A 22,598-nucleotide genomic window follows, 5' to 3' on the forward strand; every position below is an offset into this window, starting at 1 on the left:
CAGCCGACTCCCATCTACTACTACCACAGCAGCATCTACTACTATGGCTTGGATTTCCTGTCCAGGAACAAGGACTACTGTCCCCACTGCTGCCAAAGCTCCATGCCAGCAGAGACCTTCCAAGCTCCTCAAGGAAGGAGGCTAGCATTTTCTTTCCAGCCATGGATATTTGGCCTCCACCCTGGAGTCTTAGTACACTAAGGGCTCTCCAAACCATCTCTTGAATTCTGACAACAGGGGTCTCAGGGCGCTGCCAGGCTACCCAGGCCCCTTGGTCCCTTTGATGATGTGTCTAACCAGATCATGAGCCTTTTTTTGAGCGTCAATGAGGCGATCAGAAAGCCCAAGATAAACCCAGCCACCCACCCTTTCAACAGGAGACAGCAAGGAATCTGTCACAGGGTGACGGTAGGTCCACCCACAACAGACATCACTAATCCATTTCTTTCCCATCAAGGCCAGATTTAACCTCAGAATCCCTCTCAACCAATTGGTGAGAACTGGCTCATAATTAAAAATAGATTTGCCGTCCCTACTCCAGCCTGAGTCTTTCATCTTGCAGAGTGGGACCTCAAGGCCCAGAATGGGAAAGAGACACACCCAGGGTCACATAGAACACGGGTGACAAAACCAGAGCTCTGATTCAAGTCTCCTAACTCTCAGGTCCCACATCACCTAGCAGGTGCTTCCTCCCCACTTTGAAGAAAACCCAGACTCACCAAACTGATGAGTCGGAGAGTGGTGTTCCACATCACAGGGGGCTGCGCCCCTCTCAACAGCACACCCCTAGGGCATTTACACGAGGCTTCAGTTAACTTCTGCCCAGACACCAGTTTTCAGGAAGGAGGTGAAGGCAATCAGGGTAGCTCCCACGAGGAGATGATGTGCTAAGAGTCTGGAAGGAAAGAGGGAAGTTTAGAGGAAGGGCTAGCGAAAACATTTGTCCTTAAGAGCTTCCAGTAGCTTATGGTGTAAAAATACTTTGGAGATAGCTGTGTGATGTTGAGCAAATTCATTTAAACTCTCTGATTCTGTTTCCTACTTTGTAAAACCGTCCCAACTCCTGGGTCCCCTAATCTGCCTTTTGGCACTTTAATGTCAAACTACTGTTGCTGAAGCCCCACACACAACTTTAAGACTTTTAACACATGAAGGACACATGGAGGTCCAACTGCTAAGGAGCTCAAGACCCTGTTCTTCCTTCCTCAGTCCTTCCCCTCACTGATGGGGTCTGTGTCCTTCTCCAGACTCTATGACATGCCCGGCGGCGGGGGGCGGGGTGGGGGGGGGATCCTGGCTCCACCCCCAGCCATGTGACCCTGAGCAAATCATTCAGCTTCTCTGAACTTCTATCTCCTCTTCTACGTGAGGAGTCTACTTGCCAGCTGGACCCAGCCCCACTCTCCAGGTGGACTGGGTGTCAGGTGGGCATAATGAGGAGCAGGAAAACACTGTGATTAAAAACACAGGTTTTAGGGGTGCCTGGGTGGCTGAGGTCATGATCTCAGTGTCCTGGGATCGAGCCCTGTGTCCGGCTTTCTGCTCAGCGGGCAGTCTGCTTCTCCCTCTCGCTCTGGCTCTCACTCTCTCTCAAGTGAATCAATAAAATCTTTAAGGGGCGCCTGGGTGGCTCAGTCGTTAAGCGTCTGCCTTCGGCTCAGGTCATGATCCCAGGGTCCTGGGATCGAGCCCCGCATCGGGCTCCCTGCTCAGCTGGAAGCCTGCTTCTCCCTCCCCCACTCCCCCTTCTTGTGCTCCCTCTCTCGCTGTGTCTCTCTCTGTCAAATAAATAAAATCTTTAAAAAAAAATAAAATAAAATCTTTAAGCGTGCACACACGCGCACACACACACAGGCTTTGGAGACAGACAGACTTGGTTCAAAACCTAGATCTGTCACTTACAAGCCGTAGGACACAGGGCAATTCCTTAACAAACCCCCTGAGCCTACTGCTCCTCGTCTCTTGAGTGGGGAAAATAATGCCTGCCTTAGGATTATTAGATGAAATGTTCCAAAATAAAGATTGGTAACATGCTAACTGCTCAGCTGGGCAACTACACTGTTACTACTCATAACAGTGCCTCTGTAATGACTATACAGGGGTAAGTGCCTATTGGTCTGGATTGCACACCAGATGCAACCTCTTCATGGGAAGGTTCACAGACCAACAGGATCACCTCTCCCTCGGGCCTGGGCTGCTTCCACCCCGAGCCCAGGATAGCATGGGATCCGGGTCCCTGCACCTCTCAGGTGAGGTGGGAGCTGACACGGAGGCTGTGTTCTTCTCTGCCAGCATCTCAGCTCCTGGCCCCTCACTGGATGCTAGGTCTGGCATTTGAGACCCCTGACTCAACCTTAACCCAGCACCAGAGCTGCCCACCACATCTCCCATCCCAAGCTGTGCCCATGTCAGAGGCCAGTGTCTGCCTCCACAGAAGGGGAGAAAGGGTCTCTTTTTTCTAGCCTCTCCTTTCCCCCCTCAGGAAAAGATGGGCGGGTGACAGGGCTGGCAAATGGTGGGAGAGGTAGGCTGGGCTGAGGGAGCACACCCAGCTTGCATTGGGAGCACCATACCAGCTCCCCTCCTGATTATGTGACCTTTGTCTCCCCCCAGCCAGACTCCCACACACAACGCTATGCACACACACAGGGAGAGACATAAGGCACTCGATTTCAAATGTGTGATCACACACCCTACAGACCCAGACAGATGATATACACTTAAAGACATAATCACATGCGTACACAGATATGCACATGCACCCCCAAGACAAAGGCACACAGAAGCCGCTGCACTGACAGCCACAGGCATCTGCAGACTCACATATGTGTACACACCCACGCACACTCATACACACACCCCCCTCCTTGGCCCCTGCCCAGCCCAGAGAGGCGGGAAGAGCCCATCCCCTCAGTGGGCAGGGAAGTGGGAAGTGTCTTACCTGGATCTTGGGTTCCCTTGGCTGAGGCATGCACGCCAGCTCCGGGCGGGCGCTTGTGTGAGCTTGAATACACACACACACACACACACACACACACACACACACACACACACACACACACACACACACAAGCACACGCGCACACGCGCGCGCGCGCATGTCCCCACTCCAGCCCCCAGTACCACACTCCTGGCCCCCATCCCTGCAGGTCGGACAAAAGAGCTCCTCGGGGAGGTTTGTGGTGAGGAGACGAGAAGACTGGCAGGGAGCAGCTGCAGTCACCATGGCTACAGAGCTGACCCACTTCTCCTCCACCCAGCCTGGCCCACCCAGCCCAGGCAAGGGAGGACAAGCAGCCTGGGGCAGGGGGCCCTCCCCATCACACACAGTAAAGAGGTGGCTCTCTGAGGGTGTGGTAAGGGATGGGTTGAGCCCCAGGCTGGTTCCTACATAGAAAGGCAATAGCCCAGAGATTCTTTGAGGGGAGCAAGGTACTAAGAAGATGGCCCCTGCTAAACCTAGCCCCTGGTGCCTCCTTCAGCATCTGCACCTCTGGCCTCAGGGACATCCATGGGTCATGCGCTTGCCCTGGACACATTCTTGGACACAGGCCTCATGGCAGGGCAGAGGGTGAGGCGGCCAGGCCCAAATCTGCGTCCCCAGCTCCAAGGACTCAGGACACTGAAGGGCAAGAGAGACCCAGAGCTGGTTGAACCCTATGTCCTACTCAGATCAAGGTGGTAGAGGGCAGGGCTTATCCTCCCAACTTGGACTAGGGGCTCCCGGAGGCATGGCCATGCCTTCATTCCTCAGCCCGGGCTGCCATGTGTGTCTTCTCTCAGCCAGGGGGCTCCTGAGGACATGTGTCTTCCCTCAGAACCGGGGATAGAGAGGAACCACACAGCCTTTAGACAGCTCAGTGTTGTGAGGAGATCGCTCACAAAGCAGAATGAATCACTCCTGCATGACAGCTTCCCATAGCTCCGCATTCCCTTCAGGATAAAGTAAAAACCCCCTCACCCCAAGGCCCATAAGCCCAGTGACCCAGGTCATCTCATGCTCTTGCCCCTCTTCTGTATTTCAGCTGCACTTGCCTTTTTCCCATTCCTCAAAAGTGCCCCGTGTCTCTCATCTGCCTGGAATGCTCTTCTCCAGCCTCCCCACCCTCATGTTCTGAGGCCCTGTATTTACCTGCTGAGCCACCTTCGCCTGGCTGATCCCTACTCATTGCTCAGTCCCAGTTGCAGTGACATTTTCTAGGGGAGTCTTCCCAGATAAAGTGAGTCCCCCTGTCATGCTCTCCCAGACTCTGGACTGTCCCTGCCTGTTATGTGAATTGTGTCCCCCACCCTCCCCCCAAAAAAGATATGTTGAGGTAGAAACCCCAGGACCTCAGAATATGACCTTGTTTGGAAGAGAGTCATTGCAGATGTGATTAGTTAAGTTGAGGTCATGCTGGAGTAGGGTGGTCCCTAATAAGGGTGTCCTTATAAGAATGTGAAGACAGACACACAGGGAGAATGCCATGGGATGACAGAGGCAGAGTTTGGAGTGATGAGCAATAGACTGAGGAATGCCAAGGATTACCAGCTGTCACCAGAAGCTAGGAGAGAGCCATGGACAGCATCTCTCTCAGAAGGAACCGATCCTGCCAACACCTTGATCTTGGACCTTTAGCCTCCAGAACTGTAAGAGAATAAGTTTCTGTTGTTTTAGGCAAGTCAGTTTGTGGTACTTTGCTACAGCTGCCCTAGTAAACTCATATACTGCAATTCCTAATGTGTTCAGTGCTTGTCTCCCACACCCCAGTCCCTGGCTGTGAGCTGCCTAAAAATAGACACCATGTCTTCTTCACCCTGACCCTCCAGGGCCTGGCACAGGTCTGGCCCATAGTAGGGCTCTCTAAAAATGTGTTGAATGAATGAATGATGATCTCAAACAAAGATTAAATTAACAGTATTTATAGTTGGATAGTAGAATTGTGAGTCATTTTTATTTTCTTCATGTGACATATTGTGTTTTTCTAAGTTCCCACTTGAGAAACTATATTGATGTTATCATAAAGAAAAACTAAAATACATATTTTTCTTTTCAAAACATACATTAAGATAACAGTCATTTCCACGAATATGTGTTTTGTGAAGAGGAGGAAGTTCTGTTCTCTGCTTGATAACTACTTCTTCATTGATTAATTGATTCCTCCTTGTGTTGCTAGAGTGCTTTCTGGAGTCAGATTTACAGAGCTTGAGCTCTGGGGCCTTGCGGGTAATAGATTCCAGGTGGGAGGGGTCCACGCAAAGTATGATGCTTCTCAGCCAATCTCAACCATCCACCCCTTCCCATAGCTCATGGGATCTGGCCCGATGTGGCACCTGTCACCAGATGGGGGCTGCTAGACTTTGCACTTGAGAACACGACCAGCCCTGGCTAAAGGCCATTCCCAAACAGAAGCAAAATCCTACCCTTCATGAATGCACCCTCAAACTTAAATGTTCACACAAATCACTTGGGGAACTTGTTGAAATGCAGATCTCAATCCCATGGGTCCCAGGTGGAACCTGAGATTCTGCATTTCTAACAAGATCTCAGATGATACCCCACACTGCTGGTCTATGAACCACCCAAAGTTAAACATAAGATATTCTGGTTGCTCTGCAAGAGTGAATGCTTTGGGACAGGGAGACCAGAAAAGGCACACTGGGAGGTGCATTGCAGAATACCTCAAAAGATAGGTGGGATTTGGAGAGGTAGAGCTGGCAGGAAAGAGGTGGGAACTACCTGGGAAGGTCCAGAGAGAAAGTGCTATGTTGGCAGGATGGTGACTTGAGCGATACAGTTGGAACAGGAGGTAAGTACTATTGTGGAAGGGAAGGCTAGAAAGGTAGGCTGGGAACAGCCAATGAAGGGCTCTGAATGCAGGGCTAAGAAGCTTGGCTTTAATCCCATAGGGAGTAAAATCTGACATGACTTAGAGGTAATGTTTTACAGAGATCAATCTGACACTGAGTGCAGACTCAGAAGAAAGTCTGACAGAAGGAAGAAGAGTCCAAAGGCAGGTAAGAAGGCTGCACTGCTTCAGATAATGCAGATGGGGAAAGGAAAGGGGTGGCCAGGAATCATGAGAAGGCTTGGGGGTTGCCTAGAGTTAGTGATGGGACACAGTTGGGGAGAAGAAAAAACAGAATCCAAAGCGATTTACAGGAAGGGTGGAGACTGAGAAGCACCATCAGCAAAGCTTGAGGTCCCAGAGGAAAACACTGGCTTAAGGGGAAGATGAGTCCCATCTTAGATGTGATGAGTCTGACATGATACTGCAACTCCCACATAAAGGCGTTGGGCAGGTAAGCAGAATCAGTGGGGCCCAGGAGAACAATGTGTGTTGGCAGGATTTGGGTGTGTACCCTGAAGGGAAAAGTGGGATACAGAAAGGAAAGAGAATGCCCAGAGGGGAATACAGAGTGAGCAAAGGGTGAGAGGTAATACCCACAGCTAGGGGTAGGAGAAAAATGGAATCCACTGAAGGGAGAATCAGCAGAGAGGTCAGAGAAGATACCACGGTATACAGATGGCCAACCTGGAGGCCCTACCATACTGTGACATCAAAACCAAGGAAAGGCCTGCCCAGCCAAGGCTGTAGGAAGGCAAGGGAAGCCCAGGCTCGAAAAAGAGCACTGCTTGAATGGAAAGCAGCATTTGAATTGGTGGAGAAGAGGACTGGATTCCCTGGAGTAGGTCTGGGCTTCAGCAGGATCCGAAGGGGCTTGGGGCTCCCAAGCACTTATTCCAGATCAGCCCTAGCACAGGAAGGATGATCCCTTAACCTGCAAACACACATATATGATATGTGCACACCCCAGAACCTACCAAACCCCCAGGGCAGAGCAGAGAAGTGGGGAGAACGGGTCTTTGGAGCAAAATCTTGTGGCCAGGAGGCACATAATTTATTACCCAACTAGGACTCTTTTGAGTGACCAGAGACGCTACCAACAATCACAGCACAGGTGTGCATTAAGACTTCCCAGGCAAGCCCAGCCCTATGGTTACCCTAGCCCTGGGGGATACTTATCCCCCCAAAATGTCCGTTTGCTCCCCGTTCCCCCTTTCTAGATGAGGTGGCGGAATTGAGTCACAGGCAGGAGGAACAGTCAAGCTCATACTCCGAGGCAGAGCCCCCCCCGCCCCCCCCCCCCCCCCCCCCCCCACGGAGGATGTTGGTGGATGAGGAGGTCTGGCTCCCCCCACCTCCCAGCAGCACCATGGACAGCGACCGGCCCAGCCTGCTCCCAGTCCCCTGGCCCTTGTTTCGGCAGGGCCGCGCGAGGTTCCATCAATATTTCATGCGGGAAGGGGCTCGGGTTACCAGCCCCGCGCCTAGCCGGAAGGCGCCGCCCGCTCCCGCCACCCGCCCTGGGGACCCTCCTCTGGAACCCAGCACACCCGCGGCCCGGCCGAGACAGACACCGCCCTGAGGCGCACTCTGCATTTCCGCACACCGCTCCGCCCCCGGACCCTTCCCGGGGCACAAAGACCCGGGCGCACGCCACACAGCGTCCCGCGGCCACTCAGACGCACCGCACAGCCAGACGCGCGCTGTACAAAGACGGCGACTACACAGAACAGGCACACCCCACACCCAGCAGCAAGCCACCTAGACACACAGCACACACACAATATGCCTCGCAGACACACACTGCGCGGAGACTTCACCGCAGACCCCCTTGCACGTCACACAGACACCCTGCCACACACACAAACTCACCTGCTGCACGAAAACTCCCTCACAGCGAAGCTCCCATACATTTACTACAGATACACATATCACACAGTGTGTGCACACACACACAGTATGCCTTCACAGAGTCCTTCAGGCATACCGCCCAGAGCTACTTCACCACACACACACAAACTTTCTCTCTCTCTCTCTCTCTCTCTCTCTCTCTCTCTCTCACACACACACACACACACACACACACACACACACACACACACACACAGTATGCCTTCAAAGAGACCCTCAGGCATTTACCACGGATACAGAAGCACATGGGTCACACTACCGAGGCCCACCATCCACCCTCCTGGAGCTCAGGCCTGCCCTCCTGCTGTGGACATGGGACTGGGGAAAAGACAGGCAGGACTTCCATCCCTTCTGCCTGGCCCCGGTGTTGAGTCCTGTGGATAAATTCTGTGTGTACTCTGAGGCCTCCGGGGGTCGCTGCCCAATCCCCCAGGGCAGAGAGACAGAAGCACAAAGAGGTGGGAAGGGCAGAAGCAGGGGAAAGAGGATCTTTGAGACCGCAGAGCCTCCCCAGCCTTGCTGTCCCCAGGCCCCAAGCTCTGGGGCATGAGGCTCCAGGGATGGCCTTGCCCTCACCTGCAGCTCCCACAGCCTCAGTGCTCCCTGGGACTGCCACCTTCTGGGAGGCCCTGAGGTTTGTGTTGTGCGTGGGGACCAGGAGAACTGTGGAGTCTGCAGCTCCCGCTGCCCCCCCAGGAGTGCCCAAGTGCTGCCTCAGAGTTGAGGGGACATGCTACCCCCATCCAGACAGCCCAACTCCAAGAGCTTCCTTCTCCAGCAGGGGAGGGTAGAGTGGCACAAATTCTCCTCTCTGCAGAATAATCATGGCAGGATTTTCTGAAAGAAACCCAAGACAGGGCATGACGTGAGGAGAGAGAAACAGGCTGGCAGAGCAGGAAGAGGCCCCTGAATTTTCCAGGCAGGTGGAAGGGACCTTCAAGATTATCTAGGCCAAGAGGCCATGTCTCTGACATCCCCAATACCACTTCCCAATTTTGAATTTTCCACATAACACTGTGTGCCCCCTCGACAATTTCTGCCAAATCTCCATACTCTTGTTCTGTTCCTTATTTATGGTCTTGAAATTGACACTTTTAACTTACATGCATTTACTGTAAATAGAAACTTTATGTTACTACTATAAATGCAAAGGCTATTTTATTGCTTTTAATAAATAGAAAATTATGGTAAAATAAATACAGTAAAAGCAAACTATATTATTAAATTTTAGCTACATGGAGTTGCCAGTCAAGACCTCTTTGTTAAAAAGGGCAGGGCAGCAGTGTTGGAAAGTTGTTAAAGACACACTGGAACTTTCTCCCTGGGACAACCTTGGACTTGATGGAATTGAAAGGTAACTGACTTTCTCACGACATGAGCCAATGCTATGTAATGACAGGTCCACAAGCCACTGAAAGTCACCTCAGGTCTTGCTGAAGGTACTCCCCACAGTGGGAAGCTCTAGGCTTGCCTGCCTCCTATAGGAGCTTGGGCACAGTGGCTACCTGGATCCTTGGTGCTATGATCCATTCTGATAATAACAATCCTTAGAAATTGCTCAATTCTTTCCTATTTACAAATTGTCCCTACAGCCACCATCTAGTATGAGCTGCACAGCAGGAATTATCATCCCCATTTCTGAATGAGAAAACAGAGGCTCTGAAAGAGTAAGAGATTTGTTCAGAGTCACATAGCTACACAGGGTAGATCCTCAACTCCCACCCCCCTTTTCTACTCTACCTGCCTCCATCTGTCCCATCACTGGGAGCCCTTGTTCTAGGCTGACCCCTTCCTGGGCAGGGGGGAGTAGAGGGAGAATGGTAACCTTGCATCTGCCTATGAGGCCCTCACAATCCCGAAGGCAAACAAGCAAGTGAGTTAAGTAGAGCTTTTATTCTGGAGTCACACTGTTGTGTGTCCCTAGCCAAATAATGGCACCTCTCTGAACCTCAGTTTCCTTGTCTGTAAAATGGGGATAATAATAGTACCTGTCTTATAGGGTGTGAGGATTCAATGAAATAATGCATACGCATAGAGTCTGGCACAAAGTGAGGACTGAAAAATGTTTATCACCAGGGAAGTAAAAAGAATAGAATTCAGGTTAAAAAAAAAAAGGCTGCTGGGGGCAGGTAGGCATGGCATGGTTCTTCACTGAAGAGAGGAAATGAGTTCCGTCTTAGAGAATGAATATGATTTTGGTAGAGAGAACGATCCTGTCTGCTCAGGCCCTCCTCTCCCTTCTCTGCCCACTCCAAAGAGAAGTGAGAAAATGCAGGGTCTAATCTTCCTATCTTTCTGCTCTGGCCTTTGAATGACAACTGACAGGCTCTTCAGAGCCTGCCCTGGGCATTGCTGCCCCAGTAAGACTCCCCTTTAAGTCACAATGCCTGGGCTGTTTTCTCCAGGTGCTATCCAGATGGAAGGCTGGGGGCCAAGCACACCCTGGCACTCTAAGGATTCTAGCAGATGTCTTTTAACGTACTCGTGCAGACAACAAAGACCCTCCCTACCACCACCTTTCTCCAATGGGGTCAAGAGTGATGTCTCCCTGTCTGACTTTGAGAGCTTTCCCAGCAGGCTGCAGGTTATTGGACCTGAGTGGGCACCTGACCCACTCAGAGCCAATCAGATCCTCTCACACAAATTTGGACTTGGATGGGCCAAACCCCGGGGTTCTCTGAATGCGGCCAGAAGGAAGGACAACATACGGCAACTATAGGTTGCCCAGGGCCTGGTAAAGCAGAGAAAACCCAGTCTGTGGAGAAAGAAAGGTAAAGGCGGCCCGAAAGGTGCAGAGAACGGCTGCTTCCATTTCTCCGGGCCTACAGGTCCTGCCTCCCAGAAGCTAACGATTTTCTATCCCTCCATTCTCAGGAATCCCTTGTGTCCTAGTAATAAACCCTTCTTTATTACTATAGCTGGCTTGAGTGGGTTTCTATATACAAGCAAAGACCTAATTAAGAAAGGGGAGAAGCTGGGAGCTAGAGGCACAAAGACGAACAATCCTGGGGGTGGGGGGGGTTGAATATCAGTGTGTCTGCACCGGATGAGCTCAGCTTAATGGGAGATATGGAAGTAGAGATGTAGACTCTGTACAGATGTGGCCAAAGGAGGGTGAGTTGCCACTGTCCAGGAAGGGCCGGAAGGGTCCGCAGAGGCTTCGCAGCAAAGGTGGTAGCTGAGCCCGTTTTGAAGAGTGAAGGACATTCTACAGGAAGACAAAGCAGAGGTGGGGGAGGCCTTACAGGCGCGGGAACAGCAAGTGCAGAGGCACAGAGGCACGAAACAGCCTGATGTGTTAGAGGAACTGCCAGAAGTTCAAAGTATTGGGGGGGGGCGGATAGAGGGGGAGAGCAAGGAAGATGAAGCTGGAGAGGCAGTCCGGTGCGGATCACAAAGGGCTTTGAAATCCATGCTAAGAAGTTGAGGCCTTTCTTGTCAGCAATAGGGAGCTATTGAAGTATTTTAAGTAGCGGGGGGGGTGACAGGGTCAGTTCTGTGCTTTAGAAAGATGGCTCTGGAGCCATACAAAGAAAGGACTGGAGAAGGCAGGGAGGCCAGTTAGGATGCTGCAGCAATGATTCATCTGTTCCTTTCATCCACTGACCGGCTCACTGTATACCTACTGTGTGCTGGGGCTAGGCAAAACAGGATTCCTGACCCCACGGAGTTCACAGGCTAGCAAGAAAGAGAAACAAGGAAGAGGTAATTCAAGTGTGATGAGCGTCGTGAAGAAGTATGAGGTCCTGGGGCGGGGGGAGTGTTTAGTTTCTGGTTTTTAGGCTTCACCAGGGAAATGATGTTGGAGCTGGTATCTCTCTGAAAGCTAAGTAGGAGTTAAAGCAGCAGGAGGAGGAGTGCATTCCGGGACGGAGGAACATGTGTGAAAGTCCTGTGGCTGAGGGAGAGGAAGAATGGTACCACATGACAGAAAAAGGTAGGCAAGGACCAGAGCACACAGGGCCTCAGAGACTGCGTCGGAGTCTGGCTTTGGTTCCAAGAAGTCTTGGAAGGGTCTTACACAGGGAGATGATACAATCAAACGTTTATCTTTCGAAGATCCCTCTGGCTGCGGTGGGGCAATAACAGAATAAAGTGGGGCAAGAACAGAAACAGAAGGAGCCGACTCTAGGAGGCTGTCCCTGTGGTCCAGGTGGGAGCCGACGGTGGCCTGGAATGGGGCGGCGGGCGGGGAGAGAGAGAGAGAGAGCTAACACGACTCGCTGAGGATGGCTGTGGGATGTGGGGGTGAGGGAGAGGGAGGTGTCCAGGAGAACTTCCAGCTTTCCAGCTTGAGCAAGTGGGTGGATGGTGGCAGCAGAGATGAGCTGGAGATGCTGGAGGCAGAGCAGGTGCCAGCAGGCAGAGCTGGGGACCTGGGGACCTGGGTTTGGACCCTAGGCAGATTGTGAGACATCTAAATGTGGCCCAGGAAGCAGTTAGACCTGCAGGGCCTGAGCCCAGGAGGGACCCCTCAGGTCCAGAGAGTAATGAGATGACCTCGCAGTGGAGGAGGAGTGGGCAGTGTGGAGAGGAGGTTGCGGGGAGGCAGGGGGCGGTGGCAATCCTGGTGGCAGCAGGGCCTGGGGGCAGAGGGACCAGAAACTCTGAGCTCGGCAAATCAGAACCATGAAATCCAAAGGTTAATTCCCTCAGCCCCAGGAGGTATCAGGCTTTGGCTCCACCTCTCCTGGTCAAGCCTCTGGCCTCAGCACAGATACCTTCCAACCTCCCTCCCCCACAGCACCTCTTCCTCCTACCAAGACACAGCCCGGGGCAAGGGGGGGGGCAAGGGGGGGCTGCTCCTTCTAGGGACGACTTCCCAGTCCCGGCATGCACTCTGCTGTCCAACAACCTGGGTTTGAATCCCAGTTCTGCCACTTGACAGTTGTGTGACTTGGGCCAAGAAATTTAACCTATCTATACAACGGAAATAATAGTACCTACCTCACGGGGCTGTTGGAGGGTGAGTATGCAAAGTAGTTAACAGAGAACCTAGTACACAGTAAGCACTCAATAAATATTACTATTATTAACATCCCACCCACCTTGGGACAGTCAGTCATGCCCTCCACCTTGTACCTCCTCCACTTGGGACCTATTTGCAGGTCTATGTCTCTCCCTGCTTCTTCCTACCCCGACCCAATTTGTGGGGCTACATAATATGCAGGGCCCAGTGCTAAATGAAAATGTGGGATCCTTGTTCAAAATTAGGAGTTCCAAGATGGTGATAGCAGAACACTAACCCGAGTGTGAGGTCCTGCTAACACGGGGCTCCGTGCAGCCATTGACTCATGCAACCAGCCCTGGGCCTGGCCTGGAGTAGGTGTCAGTCCCATGCAACAGAGTAAAAATGCCAACTGACATCGAGATAGGGTTTTGTCATTTCCATCTGGAATTTCATTTAATCCTTCCCATAGAAATAACATCAACTCCGTTTTACAGTTGACGACACTGAGGTTTAGAGATGGGGTGGGCCTTGCCAGAAGTCACCGCTCGTGAACCGCAGAGCTGGGATGTGAACATAGGACTGATGCCAAAGCCCTGCCTCTTGCCCTCTGGCTCCTTGGGGAGGTAGGGAGAACCTGGCCCCAAGGGGTGAACTTTGTCAACAAGGCCCAGAGAGAGGGAGCTGGAGGGACTGGGACCGGCCCCCTCCCTCCTGGGGACGGGCCACATAAACAACCAGCTCCCTGGGCACCAGGGCTACCCAGGGAAGGGGGTGTGAAAGGGCAAAAGGTCACTCCTAAGAAGGCTCTGTCTGAGGGCCATAGACTCTAGCCCCTGCTCTGGAAATGAAACCCTGCCTTCTGGGCTTAAAGCCCTTTAGGGACTGCCATTGGCCTCAGGAGAACTCCTAAGCCTTTAGTATCCTACTGACCAGGAAGGTCTGGCCTCTGCCACCAGCACACTCTCTACCCTCTTTCCTCCACTGCTGCCCTCCCCCGCCACACCAGGCCCTTCCCACCAACAGCCAGGCCTGAGCACACAATGCTCCCTCCCCTAATCCTGCTTCTTTGCCTCCTCAACTCCTTGTCACCCTAGGCTCCCTGAATCCTTCCTTTCAACACACTGACACAAGTGTAATTAGCTGCCCTGGACCATCCTGGGCTAGAATGCAGGCTCCACGGAGGCAGGGCTGCGTGACTCACGGAGCTTGGTACATCAGCTGTCTGAAGGCATCCCCCTGCAACAGAGGCAGGAGGGTCCTGCACACCTTCTCCCCTTCTCTCCACTCCCCGCTCATCCTCTTTTTCTTGTTCAGGTATCTTGAGCTCAAGGCGGGAGAAGCCCAAACTTGCAAAGGGAAGAGAATCGTCATATAGTACGCACCCTCCACCTGCCAGCCCTGGGCTGGGGGCTGTACATCCAGTCACTGCATCTAATCCCCAAGCACCTTCCTGATGGGGGTGGGGCAGTATAAGTGTAAATTATTCCTATTTCCCAGAGGAGTCTGAGACCAGTTGCCAGAAGTGGCCAACAGAGCCTGGAAGTGGAGAATGCAGGATCTGAACCCAGGTCTATATGATGCTCAAATACCTGGTGTCCTCTCTGGCCCTGTGACTGCTACCAGCCAGCTCACTTCCAGCCAGAGAGCAACTGTTTCTCACCCATACCTTCAGTTCACACACACCCAAAGCAGCTCAGCTCCTTGTCAGGTCTGCAAAACCCTAGTGCCGAAGGCAGCTCCGGGGTTAGTGAGAGGCCCATGTAGAAATCACCCTTCCCCTGGGTCAACAAAATGCCAGTGTAGGAGAAATACACCCCTCCTCTTCCTGTCAGCCAAACACTAACAGGGGAGACACCCCCACTGTCAGCAAAATGCTGGTACAGGAGGTATACTCTGCACCTCAAGTCAGCAAAAGCCAGTGCAAGAGACACTTCCCCACCCCTCTCTGCCCAGGGTCCCAGACATGGGCTGGGGGTGCACAGAGTCCTCCAAAGTAGAGCTCTTAGGGTGGGGTAGGGGGAGCTTTGGGGCTGGGGCTGCCGTTGCCCGGGGGAGGAGGCTGCAGCTGGGGAGCAGGCTGACTCGGGTGAGAGTTCTCACATGGCACTAATGAAATCAACCACCAGCCTGCCCCCCCCCCCTTCCCCAGGGACCCTCCAGGCTCCAGCTGATGCAATGCCCAGTCCAGATAATTGTTTTCTTCCCTCCTTAAAGGGCCAGCTGCTGTTGCGGCTGCAGACATCCCGCAGACCCCTGAGAGACCCCACAGAGCTTAGCACCTGGTTAGGGATAGGGGGAGCCCAGAAAGTAGCAGCTTGGCCCCAGGCTCTGCAGAGGAAAATCCAATTAATGTCCGAGACCAGAAATGTCTGTGAACAAGGAGGGAGGGAGACATGAGAGTTAAGACGAGACAGCGCCTGGCCCACAACCACATGCCCCGAGGGAAGGAAACCTGGTCCTGGCTGCGTCCTCAACACCTGGCTTCTGCCTGCCTGTCCCGTCAGGTCCTTGGCACGGGGGTTGTTAGTGAGTTCAGCAGTGCCAGGCACTGTGCGAAGCAGCTCAGATCCACCATTTCAATCACTCCTCCCAGCAGAACTGGAAGGTGGGTCTATTTTACTGAAGGAGGCTCCTAGAGGGGAAGTGATTCCCTCAATAGCACACAGCCGGAAAGTGGCAGAACCCGGGTTTGAAGTCAAGTTTGCCTGACTCTGGGCTTCATTCCCTGCAGAGGGTTGAGTAGGTGTCGAACCCCAGGGCTAGAGGTCCCTAAGCCAGGCAGCCTGGGCACCTAGGGCAGGAAGGGGGTCTGTGGGCCCTAAACAGGTTCACAAGGGCACAGTGCTTGGTTTAAGCACAGATTTCATGGACCCCTTCCCTAATTCCACCCCCCCACACACACAAACCCCCAACCAGAGAATGTCCCATTAGGCTACCCACATGCTCCCAGGGACAGCTGGCAGCTGCCTGATTACAGACTAATTGGTGGCTGGCAGCAACTCTGGGGGCTAGCTAGTTAACCCCTTGGTGACCAGGCCTAGCCCAGAAAGGCCCTCTCCCTCCACTTCAGGCCCCAAACCCAAGGACCGTAGACTTAAAAGGCATCATAGGCAGAGGACAGGACCAAAGGGGCATCAGCCTTCCTCTCCAAACCCAGACAACACCCTTGGGGCTAGGGGTGGACACTGACATTCACCTAGGCTCCCCAGCCCCAAAGGGGCAGTGCCAGCCAGCACCCCTTGTTCTCTGGCCTTGGACATGGCATTACTTACTCCATTCAAGACCACAGGAGCTATGGGCCCTCCCTGGGTTTCCAGGCCCAGGATACTGGGAAGAAACCCACTCCTCTGGGCTGGGTTGTCCAGAGAAGGTGATGTGGGCATGGGTCCAGGCAGTCTGGAGGCCAGCCAGTGAAGCTACCCTCCCCTTGAATGAAAGGGTGTCCAGGTTGCCCACCAACAGTCCTGCCAAGCCTCCCTGAACCCTGGACTCCCCACCGTGGATTGACCAATTGCCTTTCCCAGCTTCCCAAAAGTCCCCTCTTCCTACCCTAGGGCTGGAGTACCACCTCTTTTCCTTCATGGGCTTGCGGGGGGGGGGGGGTCCTCTGGGCCCCACAGTGGTGTTTCCTTGGGAGGAAAGAGTGCCTGCTTCTCAACCAGGGCACAGGCAGGAGGGAGAAAGCAGGCTGCCTTCCAGCTTCCTTTCCAGGAGAGATTTGAGGCACTTTCTAAAAATGCCATGCGAGGCAATGCTGTTGAAGACCAGGGCCCCAGGTGCTGAGAATCAGCAAAGAACTCAAGACTCTGGGGTCCCCTACCCCATTTTTCAGGCTTCCTCAAACACCCCACGTTCCCCTCTCATACCTTAGCCCCCACCCCTGAGCCATCACATACACTCTGCTCATCCTCTGAGCCCCCGCCCTCCCCCCCCACCCTGCACACTCACATCCCTACGTGGCGCCTCACGGCCAGAACCCTCTCCCCCCCGCGGTGGTCCCCCAGATCTCCGCAGCCCCCTCCCCACGTCCACTCCCAGGCGAGCAAGGCCTACTGACTTACCCGGCGGTGGGGCCAGGGGCCAGACAGGGAGGGGTCTCCGCTGGGCGAGGCGGCTCCACAAGGCGGGGCAGGTGCTGCCCCTGGACCCCGCCCCGCGGACCCGGCGGTGGGCGCGGCCCGGTCCCAGGCGGGCGGCGGACTCCGAGGGGGTAGGGGCGCGGGGCGGGGAGGGGCGGCGAAAGAGGCTCACGGGGGCATCGCCCGCCACCGGGCCGGGCAGCTCCACTCCGCCCGCCTGCGCTGCCGGCTCCGCAGCAGCCGCGGTTCTCAGCCGCCGCCGGGTGCAAAGCCCAAGCCCCGGCCGGCGGGAGGCGAAGAGAGAGGCGGGGCCTCATGGGGGGCGGGGCCTCGGTCAGGCGGGTGGGGTCACTGGAGGGGCGGGGCCACTGGGGGCAGGGCCTTTGGTGGTGGGCGGACCTAGGGGAATGGGGAGAGTCTGGGTTTGCTTGGTTGCAGGCAACCCAGGCTAACAGGACCTCGAAGGGTTGGGGTCTAGAGGACGCCTCAAGCCTCTCCACGTCCCTAGGACACTTCTGCCTCATGTGTGCTCCCCCCTCCACCACCATGTCTATCTGTACTTTTTCATCCTTCCTCCTCTTTGGGGCACCTCGAAGGACATCACTGACACCATGGTACCCCTACTCCATCCTGGAGCAGATCCAAGAAAATCAGATGGTGGGAGATAGGGAAAATGACTTACAAACTCATATTCAATATACAGGTGGAAAAATTGACTCCGAGAGAGGAGAAAAGACTTGCCCAAGTTCTTGTTGTGAAGAAAAGACTTTATGAGACCCTAAAATGTGGAGAGGCTGAAGCAAGGTCCCACAGCTGGCCAGAGGTGAAGCCAGGACTCAATTTTATTCAACTGTTAATTAAACTTTTGTTATCATCTAATCTGCATCAGGCCTAGAACTAGGCCTGTGTCATAGAATGATTGCTCTGGAACAACAAGGGGATTAGATTAGAGGGACAACATGGAGGGCAGGGAAATAGCTGGAACAATGGAGGTGAAGGATGGGGAGAGCAGAGCCTGTGAGGATGTGGGGGAGGAAGGAGGAATCAAGATTTCCTTGTGCTCTTCCCATGCACCCTATCATAGAGACATGGAAACCAGGGGCTCCCTTTGGAATCATGGTCCCTTTGCACATTTGGTGAAAACTTGGGTCCTCTCTCTGGACAAATGTGCAAATGTACACTTTGCATATAATTTCAGGGGCTCCAGGAACAAAGGATTGGGTGGACAGTTGATTCTTAAGTGCATGTAGAAGAAATAAACATGCAGGAATTAAAAAAAAAAAAGCTAGAGAAAGAGGAAATGGAAAGAGATTCTGCCTTACCTGATATTAAAACAGAGACTCAATGTATTTAGAGCAGCATGGTATTGAAGCAGGACTACACGAATCAGTGGAACAAATTGGAAAAGAGAAATGGATCCAACCACACAAAGGAATTCGGTTTATGATAAAGATGGCATTTCAGGTAAATGGGTGAAATAACTGGCAAGTCATTTGAGGAAATGAGAGAAAACTGTGTCCTTACACCAAAATAAATCCCAAGTGACTAGCATATTTATATATTTTATGTCCCAGAAGAGAGCATGAGTGAATGTTTTAATAATCCTGGAGATGGAAAAGACTTTCCTAGGCATGATGAAACCTAGAAGCCAAAGGAAAGACATTGATAAATTTGACTATAAAAACTTCTATAGAGAAGAAATATGATCATCCTCAAGTTTGAAAGACATGACAAACTGGAGAGGATGAATCCCAGCCGTCCTGCCCCCTCTAGCCCGCCGGCCCCTCCCCCAAACCGTGAAGGGAGCGAGCAGGAGGGACCGCAGTGGCTGTGAGAGGGCAGAGCACACCGTGGAGGCTCCTCCCACAGCCCCCCCCCCCCCCCCCCCGGCCAGCGCCCACCTGTTCAGGGGCCGGGAAGCCCCGGAAATCCCAGCCCAGCCATCTGGGTCCACAGCAGGTGCCTCAGCACAGCAGAGCCAGAGTCCGCCCTGAGGCTGCTCACCACTTCCCTCGTATGGCCATCCTGGGAACTGTAATCTTCCGTTCCAGTTCATGCAGCTCCCCGATTTTAAGGCGGGATTTTTTTTTTTTTAAGATTTTATTTTTAAGTAATCTCTACACCCAGTGTGGGGTTGGAAACTACAACCCCGAGATCAAGAGTCGCCGGCTCCACCGACTGAGCCAGCCAGGCACCCCGTGGGAATTTTTTTCTTAAAATAAGTAACAGCTAAATTTTTGAGGGAGCTAAACATACAGCATTTCATTTAATGCTCAAAGCCGCTCTTCTGGGTAGGTCTACTTTATTGTCAGCTCCATTTGACAGATGAGGACACAGGGTTAGAGAGAAGTGACTTGGACAAATTCTAAGTGGCAGCATCAGGATTCAAAGTCCGACTCCTGGCCCCGCTCTTGATATAAGAAAGCCAAGGTCTAGGAAGAATTCAATAAAACAAAGTTGTTTTTTTAAATTTATTTTTATTAAAAAAATTTTATTAACATATAATGCATTATTTGTTTCAGGGGTACAGGTATGTGATTCATCAGTCTTACACAATTCACAGTGCTCACCATAGTACATGCCCTCCCCAATGTCCATCACCCAGCCACCCCATCCCTCCCATCCCCCTCCACTCCAGCAACCCTCAGTTTGTTTCCTGAGATTGAGTCTCTTAGGTTTGTCTCCCTCTCTGGTTTCCTCTTGTTTCATTTTTCCCTCCCTTCCCCTATGATCCTCTGTCTTGTTTCTCAAATTCCTCATATCAGTGAGATCATATGATACTTGTCATTCTCTGATTGACTTATTTCACTTAGCATAATGCCCTCTAGTTCCATCCACATGGTTGCAAATGGTAAGATTTCATTTTTTGATGGCTGCATAATGTTCCATTGTTTATATATATACCACCTCTTCTTTATTCATTCATATGTTGATGGACATCTAGGTTCTTTCCATAGTTTGGCTATTGTGGACATTGCTGCTATAAACATCAGGGTGCATGTACCCCTTCAGATCACGACATTTGTATCTTTGGGGTAAATACACAGTAGCACAATTGCTGGGTAGTAGGGTAGCTCTATTTTCAACTTTTTGAGGAACCTCCATACTGTTTTCCAGAGTGGCTGCACCAGCTTGCATTCCCACCAACGGTATAGGAGGGTTCCCCTTTCTCCACAACGCTGTCAACATCTGTAGTTTCCTGACTTGTTAACTTCAGCCATTCTGACTGGTGTGAGGTGGTATTTCATTGAGGTTTTGATTTGGATTTCCCTGATGCCGAGCAATGTTGAGCACTTTTTCATGTGTCTGTTGGCCATTTGGATGTCTTCTTTGGAAAAATGTCTGTTCATGTCTTCTGCCCATTTCTTGATTGGATCATTTGTTCTTTGGGTGTTCAGTTTGATAAGTTCTTTATAGATTTTGAATACAAGCCCTTTATCTGATATGTCATTTGCAAATATCTTCTCCCATTCTGTCAGTTGTCTTTTGGTTTTGTTGACTGTTTCCTTTGCTGTGCAAAAGCTTTTTATCTTGAAGTCCCAATAGTTCATTTTTGCCCTTGCTTCCCTTGCCTTTGGCGATGTTTCTAGGAAGAAGTTGCTGCGGCTGAGGTCTGAAGAGGTTGCTGCCTGTGTTCTCCTCAAGGATTTTGATGGATTCCTGTCTCACATTTAGGTCTTTCAACCATTTTGAGTCTATTTTTGTGTGTGTGGTGTAAGGAGATGGTCCAGTTTCATTCTGCATGTGGCTGTCAATTTTCCCAACACCATTTGTTGAAGAGACTGTCTTTTTTCCATTGGACATTCTTTCCTGCTTTGTCAAAGATTTAGTTGACCATAGAGTTGAAGGTCCATTTCTGGGCTCTCTATTCTGTTCCATTGATCTATGTGTCTGTTTTTGTGCCAGTACCATACTGTCTTGATGACTACAGCTTTGTAATAGAGCTGGAAGTCTGGAATTGTGATTCCACCAGCTTTGCTTTTCTTTTTCAACATTCCTCTGGCTGTTCGGGGTCTTTTCTGGTTCCATACAAATTTTGGGATTATTTGTTCCATTTCTTTGAAAAAAGTTGATAGTATTTTGATAGGGATTGAATTAAGTGTATAGATTGCTCTGGGTAGCATAAACATTTTCACAATATTTGTTCTTTCAATCCATGAGCATGGAACGTTTTTCTAAAACGAAGTTTTTTTGTGTTAACCTTGATCCAGGCTTTGTCTCGGGTGCTGGGGATTCAGAATTGAGAAAAAGTCATTAAGGGAGACCAGAGAGAAATATTTCTGACACAGAGAATCCTGGAAACAGCCCAGGACCCGTTAACCACAAGAAGGGGTATGGGGAGAGAGGAGGGGTGCAGGAGGAGATGTCCTTGAAATGAGTCTTGTGGAGTTTAAGGGAAGGGTGAAGGAGTGGGGCAATACTTATAAGTCTGGGCGAAGAAGAACAGAGCTTAGGGGAGGAGCAGTGGTCTACCTGCCCTGAGTCTTGGGGTTGGTTAGAGATGAAGCTGGACAAGTATACCAGGGCCAAGCTAGAGTTTGGGCACAGAGGAGTTTGGGAACAAAGATTTTGAGAACTTTTCCATGGTTTAGTTGACTTGGTCTGGGGGCCACCTGCTCTGCCAACCCAACCTGCCTCTTTATTCCTAGATGGTCCCCACCTGAGTTCAAGCTACCAGTTGCTTAAGCCAGAAACCTAGGAATCACCTTTGACTCCTCCCCTGTCCTCACTGCCATCCAGTTAATTATCAGGGCCTGCCTAATCCACCTCTTAAATATTCCCCAGGTTCATTTACTGCTATCCATCCCCATGGCCAATCCCCTCGTCCACACTCGTTCTTCTCACTCCTGAATCCAGCTGGGGGCAGAGACTTGGTTTGTAGGTCTAGATATATCCAAGCTTTCACCCAAGAGAAATCCTTCTAAAACGAATCTGCCCACATCTACTCTCCTACTGAAAACCCTTTTTATTGATCCATTCAACAAATATTGAGCATTTGTTACGTGGTAAACACTGAGGACACAACAATGAGCAAAACATAGAACTTAAAGTCTATTGGTGGGGGGATGTCTGGGTGGTTCTGTCAGTTAAGCATCCAACTCTTGATTTCAGCTCAGGTCATGATCAGGTCAGGGTTGTGAGATTGAGCCCCATGTTGGGTTCAGTGCTGGGCGGGAGCCTGCTTAAGATTTTCTCTCTCTCTCTCTCTCTCTCCCTCTGCCCCACCCCCCACTCCCTCTTTAAAGAAAGTAATAAATAGAGTCTATTGGGATGGCAGACATCAATCAAATGACCACCACACCAAAATAATACGTAATTACAAACTGGAATATGTGCCATAGGAGGGCCTGCTAGAATGTTCCTCAAGGTACTTCATCTGAAGTTTGAATAGCTGTCAACCAGATCAAAGTCAAGGATAGGGTAAGAGTTTATGTGAAAAGGCCCCAAAGGTGCTTCTTAGTCTCAGTTTTCTCATCTGTATCATGGGGATATTTATAGTTGTGAGGATTAAATGAGTTAATATATATAAAGTCCTTAGAACGGGTCTTAGGACATAATAAATTTCCCATAAGTGTTAGCTATAGTAACAATAATTATTATTTATTTTTCTTTAGAGAGCCATTGAAGGTCTATCGTCAATGTTGTTAAATCATAAAGAAGCATTTTTTTTTTTTTTTAGTAAGCTCCATGCCCAGTGTGGAGCCCAAGGCAGGGCCTGAACTCAGGGCTCTGAGATCAAGACCTGAGCTGAGGTCAAGAGTTGGATGCTCAACCAAGTGAGCCACCACGTGCCCCATAAAAAAAGAAGCATTTTTTAAAGGTCACTCT

The 22,598-nt window shown here is 51.4% G+C and overlaps 1 protein-coding gene across 4 annotated transcripts in view; it reads right to left on the bottom strand.

Moving 5' to 3' along the window:
• RIMS3 (regulating synaptic membrane exocytosis 3) overlaps positions 1 to 18,714 on the bottom strand; it is a 40,637-nt gene extending 21,923 nt beyond the window's left edge. The window contains exons 1-2 of one of the 4 annotated variants that reach the window (XM_035727168.1): positions 18,671 to 18,714; positions 720 to 895 (exon numbers count right to left, since the gene is read on the bottom strand). The gene's annotated coding sequence lies outside the window, so the exon portion shown is untranslated. Of the gene's footprint in view, positions 1 to 719; positions 896 to 2,941; positions 3,063 to 8,315; positions 8,493 to 16,751; positions 17,017 to 18,670 lie in introns of those variants that run through there. The other 3 variants (XM_027617705.2, XM_027617725.2, XM_027617715.2) reach the window with 3 other exon arrangements.
• Positions 18,715 to 22,598: the final 3,884 nt, after the last annotated feature.

Source organism: Zalophus californianus, chromosome 4, assembly GCF_009762305.2.
Source record: "Zalophus californianus isolate mZalCal1 chromosome 4, mZalCal1.pri.v2, whole genome shotgun sequence".
Lineage (NCBI taxonomy): Eukaryota > Metazoa > Chordata > Mammalia > Carnivora > Otariidae > Zalophus > Zalophus californianus.